We start from the raw sequence: 8,033 nt of genomic DNA, 5'->3' as shown, positions 1-8,033 counted from the left end.
GTTGGTCTAGGAGTATGATTCTTGCTTAGGGTGAGAGAGGTCCCGGGTTCAAGTCCCGGACGAGCCCTTTAGAGTACGTTGACAAAGGAAGGTACCTGGTGAAGAGAGATCCTGTTTAAATCCAAGATAAGTCCTTTACCCAACGTGGTTTGGGGTGATTTACTGGGAGAGTTGCTCTTTTCGTCAAAACATGTTATGTGAAAACAAATCAGTCAACCAAAATACTGACAGAAACGTGGCTCGTGGTATGATTCACGCTTTTCAGTGCGGAGCTTCTGATTAACCAGGTTTTGTGAAAATAAATTGAGGAACCTAAACAGCCACCAAAATGTGGCTCGTTGGTCTAGGAGTATGATTCTCGCTTAGGGTGCGAGAGGTCCCGGGTTCAAATCCCGGTCGTGCCCTTTAGAGTACATTGACAAAGGAAGGTACCTGGTAACGAGAGATCCTGTTTAAATCCAAGATCAGTCCTCTACCCAACGTGGTTTGGGGTGATTTACTGGGAGAATTGCTCTTTTTGTCTAAGCATGTTATGTGAAAACAAATCAGTAAACCAAAACACTGACAGAAACGTGGCTCGTGGTATGATTCACGCTTTTCAGTGCGGAGCTTCTGATTAACCAGGTTTTGTGAAAATAAATTGATGAACCAAAACAGCCACCAAAATGTGGCTCGTTGGTCTAGGAGTATGATTCTCGCTTAGGGTGAGAGAGGTCCCGGGTTCAAATCCCGGACGAGCCCTTTAGAGTACGTTGACAAAGGAAGGTACCTGGTGACGAGAGATCCTGTTTAAATCCAAGATCAGTCCTTTACCCGACGTGGTTTGGGGTGATTTACTGGGAGAGTTGCTCTTTTTGTCTAAGCATTTTATGTGAAAACAAATCAGTAAACCAAAACACTGACAGAAACGTGGCTCGTGGTATGATTCACGCTTTTCAGTGCGGAGCTTCTGATTAACCAGGTTTTGTGAAAACAAATTTATCAAGCAAAACAGCCACCAAAATGTGGCTCGTTGGTCTAGGGGTATGATTCTCGCTTAGGGTGCGAGAGGTCCCGGGTTCAAGTCCCGGACGAGCCCTTTAGAGTACATTGACAAAGGAAGGTACCTGGTATTGAGAGATCCTGTTTAAATCCAAGATCAGTCCTTTACCCAACGTGGTTTGGGGTGATTTACTGGGAGACTTGCTCTTTTCGTCTAAACATATTATGTGAAAACAAAAAAGTCAACCAAAACACTAACAGAAACGTGGCTCTTGGTTTGATTCACGCTTTTCAGTGCGGAGCTTCTGATTAACCAGGTTTTGTGAAAATAAATTGATGAACCAAAACAGCCACCAAAATGTAGCTCGTTGGTCTAGGAGTATGATTCTCGCTTAGGGTGCGAGAGGTCCCGGGTTCAAATCCCGGTCGTGCCCTTTAGAGTACATTGACAAAGGAAGGTACCTGGTAACGAGAGATCCTGTTTAAATCCAAGATCAGTCCTTTACCCAACGTGGTTTGGGGTGATTTACTGGGAGAATTGCTCTTTTTGTCTAAGCATGTTATGTGAAAACAAATCAGTAAACCAAAACACTGACAGAAACGTGGCTCGTGGTATGATTCACGCTTTTCAGTGCGGAGCATCTGATTAACCAGGTTTTGTGAAAATAAATTGATGAACCAAAACAGCCACCAAAATGTGGCTCGTTGGTCTAGGAGTATGATTCTCGCTTAGGGTGAGAGAGGTCCCGGGTTCAAGTCCCGGACGAGCCCTTTAGAGTACATTGACAAAGGAAGGTACCTGGTAACGAGAGATCCTGTTTAAATCCAAGATCAGTCCTTTACCCGACGTGGTTTGGGGTGATTTACTGGGAGAGTTGCTCTTTTTGTCTAAGCATGTTATGTGAAAACAAATCAGTAAACCAAAACACTGACAGAAACGTGGCTCGTGGTATGATTCACGCTTTTCAGTGCGGAGCTTCTGATTAACCAGGTTTTGTGAAAATAAATTGATGAACCAAAACAGCCACCAAAATGTGGCTCGTTGGTCTAGGAGTATGATTCTCGCTTAGGGTGAGAGAGGTCCTGGGTTCAAATCCCGGACGAGCCCTTTAGAGTACGTTGACAAAGGAAGGTACCTGGTGACGAGAGATCCTGTTTAAATCCAAGATCAGTCCTTTACCCGACGTGGTTTGGGGTGATTTACTGGGAGAGTTGCTCTTTTTGTCTAAGCATGTTATGTGAAAACAAATCAGTAAACCAAAACACTGACAGAAACGTGGCTCGTGGTATGATTCACGCTTTTCAGTACGGAGCTTCTGATTAACCAGGTTTTGTGAAAACAAATTTATCAAGCAAAACAGCCAGCAAAATGTGGCTTGTTGGTCTAGGGGTATGATTCTCGCTTAGGGTGCGAGAGGTCCCGGGTTCAAGTCCCGGTCGTGCCCTTTAGAGTACATTGACAAAGGAAGGTACCTGGTAACGAGAGATCCTGTTTAAATCCAAGATCAGTCCTTTACCCAACGTGGTTTGGGGTGATTTACTGGGAGACTTGCTCTTTTCGTCTAAACATATTATGTGAAAACAAAAAAGTCAACCAAAACACTAACAGAAACGTGGCTCTTGGTTTGATTCACGCTTTTCAGTGCGGAGCTTCTGATTAACCAGGTTTTGTGAAAATAAATTGATGAACCAAAACAGCCACCAAAATGTAGCTCGTTGGTCTAGGAGTATGATTCTCGCTTAGGGTGCGAGAGGTCCCGGGTTCAAATCCCGGTCGTGCCCTTTAGAGTACATTGACAAAGGAAGGTACCTGGTAACGAGAGATCCTGTTTAAATCCAAGATCAGTCCTTTACCCAACGTGGTTTGGGGTGATTTACTGGGAGAATTGCTCTTTTTGTCTAAGCATGTTATGTGAAAACAAATCAGTAAACCAAAACACTGACAGAAACGTGGCTCGTGGTATGATTCACGCTTTTCAGTGCGGAGCTTCTGATTAACCAGGTTTTGTGAAAATAAATTGATGAACCAAAACAGCCACCAAAATGTGGCTCGTTGGTCTAGGAGTATGATTCTCGCTTAGGGTGAGAGAGGTCCCGGGTTCAAGTCCCGGACGAGCCCTTTAGAGTACATTGACAAAGGAAGGTACCTGGTAACGAGAGATCCTGTTTAAATCCAAGATCAGTCCTTTACCCGACGTGGTTTGGGGTGATTTACTGGGAGAGTTGCTCTTTTTGTCTAAGCATGTTATGTGAAAACAAATCAGTAAACCAAAACACTGACAGAAACGTGGCTCGTGGTATGATTCACGCTTTTCAGTGCGGAGCTTCTGATTAACCAGGTTTTGTGAAAATAAATTGATGAACCAAAACAGCCACCAAAATGTGGCTCGTTGGTCTAGGAGTATGATTCTCGCTTAGGGTGAGAGAGGTCCTGGGTTCAAATCCCGGACGAGCCCTTTAGAGTACGTTGACAAAGGAAGGTACCTGGTGACGAGAGATCCTGTTTAAATCCAAGATCAGTCCTTTACCCGACGTGGTTTGGGGTGATTTACTGGGAGAGTTGCTCTTTTTGTCTAAGCATGTTATGTGAAAACAAATCAGTAAACCAAAACACTGACAGAAACGTGGCTCGTGGTATGATTCACGCTTTTCAGTACGGAGCTTCTGATTAACCAGGTTTTGTGAAAACAAATTTATCAAGCAAAACAGCCAGCAAAATGTGGCTCGTTGGTCTAGGGGTATGATTCTCGCTTAGGGTGCGAGAGGTCCCGGGTTCAAGTCCCGGTCGTGCCCTTTAGAGTACATTGACAAAGGAAGGTACCTGGTAACGAGAGATCCTGTTTAAATCCAAGATCAGTCCTTTACCCAACGTGGTTTGGGGTGATTTACTGGGAGAGTTGCTCTTTTTGTCTAAGCATGTTATGTGAAAACAAATCAGTAAACCAAAACACTGACAGAAACGTGGCTCGTGGTATGATTCACGCTTTTCAGTGTGGAGCTTCTGATTAACCAGGTTTTGTGAAAATAAATTGATGAACCAAAACAGCCACCAAAATGTGGCTCGTTGGTCTAGGAGTATGATTCTCGCTTAGGGTGAGAGAGGTCCCGGGTTCAAATCCCGGACGAGCCCTTTAGAGTACGTTGACAAAAGAAGGTACCTGGTGACGAGAGATCCTGTTTAAATCCAAGATCAGTCCTTTACCCAACGTGGTTTGGGGTGATTTACTGGGAGAGTTGCTCTTTTCGTCAAAACATGTTATGTGAAAACAAATCAGTCAACCAAAATACTGACAGAAACGTGGCTCGTGGTATGATTCACGCTTTTCAGTGCGGAGCTTCTGATTAACCAGGTTTTGTGAAAATAAATTGAAGAACCAAAACAGCCACCAAAATGTGGCTCGTTGGTCTAGGAGTATGATTCTCGCTTAGGGTGCGAGAGGTCCCGGGTTCAAATCCCGGTCGTGCCCTTTAGAGTACATTGACAAAGGAAGGTACCTGGTAATGAGAGATCCTGTTTAAATCCAAGATCAGTCCTTTACCCAACGTGGTTTGGGGTGATTTACTGGGAGAATTGCTCTTTTTGTCTAAGCATGTTATGTGAAAACAAATCAGTAAACCAAAACACTGACAGAAACGTGGCTCGTGGTATGATTCACGCTTTTCAGTGCGGAGCTTCTGATTAACCAGGTTTTGTGAAAATAAATTGATGAACCAAAACAGCCACCAAAATGTGGCTTGTTGGTCTAGGAGTATGATTCTCGCTTAGGGTGAGAGAGGTCCCGGGTTCAAGTCCCGGACGAGCCCTTTAGAGTACATTGACAAAGGAAGGTACCTGGTAACGAGAGATCCTGTTTAAATCCAAGATCAGTCCTTTACCCGACGTGGTTTGGGGTGATTTACTGGGAGAGTTGCTCTTTTTGTCTAAGCATGTTATGTGAAAACAAATCAGTAAACCAAAACACTGACAGAAACGTGGCTCGTGGTATGATTCACGCTTTTCAGTGCGGAGCTTCTGATTAACCAGGTTTTGTGAAAATAAATTGATGAACCAAAACAGCCACCAAAATGTGGCTTGTTGGTCTAGGAGTATGATTCTCGCTTAGGGTGAGAGAGGTCCCGGGTTCAAATCCCGGACGAGCCCTTTAGAGTACGTTGACAAAGGAAGGTACCTGGTGACGAGAGATCCTGTTTAAATCCAAGATCAGTCCTTTACCCGACGTGGTTTGGGGTGATTTACTGGGAGAGTTGCTCTTTTTGTCTAAGCATGTTATGTGAAAACAAATCAGTAAACCAAAACACTGACAGAAACGTGGCTCGTGGTATGATTCACGCTTTTCAGTGCGGAGCTTCTGATTAACCAGGTTTTGTGAAAACAAATTTATCAAGCAAAACAGCCACCAAAATGTGGCTCGTTGGTCTAGGGGTATGATTCTCGCTTAGGGTGCGAGAGGTCCCGGGTTCAAGTCCCGGACGAGCCCTTTAGAGTACATTGACAAAGGAAGGTACCTTGTATTGAGAGATCCTGTTTAAATCCAAGATCAGTCCTTTACCCGACGTGGTTTGGGGTGATTTACTGGGAGAGTTGCTCTTTTTGTCTAAGCATGTTATGTGAAAACAAATCAGTAAACCAAAACACTGACAGAAACGTGGCTCGTGGTATGATTCACGCTTTTCAGTGCGGAGCTTCTGATTAACCAGGTTTTGTGAAAACAAATTTATCAAGCAAAACAGCCACCAAAATGTGGCTCGTTGGTCTAGGGGTATGATTCTCGCTTAGGGTGCGAGAGGTCCCGGGTTCAAGTCCCGGACGAGCCCTTTAGAGTACATTGACAAAGGAAGGTACCTGGTATTGAGAGATCCTGTTTAAATCCAAGATCAGTCCTTTACCCAACGTGGTTTGGTGTGATTTACTGGGAGACTTGCTCTTTTCGTCTAAACATGTTATGTGAAAACAAAAAAGTCAACCAAAACACTAACAGAAACGTGGCTCGTGGTTTGATTCACGCTTTTCAGTGCGGAGCTTCTGATTAACCAGGTTTTGTGAAAATAAATTGATGAACCAAAACAGCCACCAAAATGTGGCTCGTTGGTCTAGGAGTATGATTCTCGCTTAGGGTGAGAGAGGTCCCGGGTTCAAGTCCCGGACGAGCCCTTTAGAGTACATTGACAAAGGAAGGTACCTGGTAACGAGAGATCCTGTTTAAATCCAAGATCAGTCCTTTACCCAACGTGGTTTGGGGTGATTTACTGGGAGAGTTGCTCTTTTCGTCAAAACATGTTATGTGAAAACAAATCAGTCAACCAAAATACTGACAGAAACGTGGCTCGTGGTATGATTCACGCTTTTCAGTGCGGAGCTTCTGATTAACCAGGTTTTGTGAAAATAAATTGAGGAACCAAAACAGCCACCAAAATGTGGCTCGTTGGTCTAGGAGTATGATTCTCGCTTAGGGTGCGAGAGGTCCCGGGTCCAAATCCCGGTCGTGCCCTTTAGAGTACATTGACAAAGGAAGGTACCTGGTAATGAGAGATCCTGTTTAAATCCAAGATCAGTCCTTTACCCGACGTGGTTTGGGGTGATTTACTGGGAGAGTTGCTCTTTTTGTCTAAGCATGTTATGTGAAAACAAATCAGTAAACCAAAACACTGACAGAAACGTGGCTCGTGGTATGATTCACGCTTTTCAGTGCGGAGCTTCTGATTAACCAGGTTTTGTGAAAATAAATTGATGAACCAAAACAGCCACCAAAATGTGGCTCGTTGGTCTAGGAGTATGATTCTCGCTTAGGGTGAGAGAGGTCCCGGGTTCAAATCCCGGACGAGCCCTTTAGAGTACGTTGACAAAGGAAGGTACCTGGTGACGAGAGATCCTGTTTAAATCCAAGATCAGTCCTTTACCCGACGTGGTTTGGGGTGATTTACTGGGAGAGTTGCTCTTTTTGTCTAAGCATGTTATGTGAAAACAAATCAGTAAACCAAAACACTGACAGAAACGTGGCTCGTGGTATGATTCACGCTTTTCAGTGCGGAGCTTCTGATTAACCAGGTTTTGTGAAAACAAATTTATCAAGCAAAACAGCCACCAAAATGTGGCTCGTTGGTCTAGGGGTATGATTCTCGCTTAGGGTGCGAGAGGTCCCGGGTTCAAGTCCCGGACGAGCCCTTTAGAGTACATTGACAAAGGAAGGTACCTGGTATTGAGAGATCCTGTTTAAATCCAAGATCAGTCCTTTACCCAACGTGGTTTGGTGTGATTTACTGGGAGACTTGCTCTTTTCGTCTAAACATGTTATGTGAAAACAAAAAAGTCAACCAAAACACTAACAGAAACGTGGCTCGTGGTTTGATTCACGCTTTTCAGTGCGGAGCTACTGATTAACCAGGTTTTGTGAAAATAAATTGATGAACCAAAACAGCCACCAAAATGTGGCTCGTTGGTCTAGGAGTATGATTCTCGCTTAGGGTGAGAGAGGTCCCGGGTTCAAGTCCCGGACGAGCCCTTTAGAGTACATTGACAAAGGAAGGTACCTGGTAACGAGAGATCCTGTTTAAATCCAAGATCAGTCCTTTACCCGACGTGGTTTGGGGTGATTTACTGGGAGAGTTGCTCTTTTTGTCTAAGCATGTTATGTGAAAACAAATCAGTAAACCAAAACACTGACAGAAACGTGGCTCGTGGTATGATTCACGCTTTTCAGTGCGGAGCTTCTGATTAACCAGGTTTTGTGAAAATAAATTGATGAACCAAAACAGCCACCAAAATGTGGCTCGTTGGTCTAGGAGTATGATTCTCGCTTAGGGTGAGAGAGGTCCCGGGTTCAAATCCCGGACGAGCCCTTTAGAGTACGTTGACAAAGGAAGGTACCTGGTAACGAGAGATCCTGTTTAAATCCAAGATCAGTCCTTTACCCGACGTGGTTTGGGGTGATTTACTGGGAGAGTTGCTCTTTTTGTCTAAGCATGTTATGTGAAAACAAATCAGTAAACCAAAACACTGACAGAAACGTGGCTCGTGGTATGATTCACGCTTTTCAGTGCGGAGCTTCTGATTA

General features: G+C 44.3%; 4 non-coding genes across 4 annotated transcripts; all 4 read left to right on the top strand.

The window, feature by feature from the left end:
- The first annotated feature begins 1,006 nt into the window (after positions 1-1,006).
- On the top strand, positions 1,007-1,078 carry trnap-agg. Its single transcript has one exon. It is a non-coding gene; the product is annotated as a tRNA-Pro (tRNA).
- A 4,309-nt stretch (positions 1,079-5,387) lies between these two features.
- On the top strand, positions 5,388-5,459 carry trnap-agg. The gene has a single exon. It is a non-coding gene; the product is annotated as a tRNA-Pro (tRNA).
- A 265-nt stretch (positions 5,460-5,724) lies between these two features.
- On the top strand, positions 5,725-5,796 carry trnap-agg. The gene has a single exon. It is a non-coding gene; the product is annotated as a tRNA-Pro (tRNA).
- Positions 5,797-7,072: 1,276 nt separating this feature from the next.
- On the top strand, positions 7,073-7,144 carry trnap-agg. The gene has a single exon. It is a non-coding gene; the product is annotated as a tRNA-Pro (tRNA).
- Positions 7,145-8,033: the final 889 nt, after the last annotated feature.

The sequence above is a fragment of the Hypomesus transpacificus genome, unplaced genomic scaffold (genome assembly GCF_021917145.1).
Source record: "Hypomesus transpacificus isolate Combined female unplaced genomic scaffold, fHypTra1 scaffold_152, whole genome shotgun sequence".
Classification (NCBI taxonomy): Eukaryota; Metazoa; Chordata; class Actinopteri; order Osmeriformes; family Osmeridae; genus Hypomesus; species Hypomesus transpacificus.
Note: the sequence above shows the minus strand (reverse complement) of the source record. Positions and strands in the feature narration are given on the sequence as shown.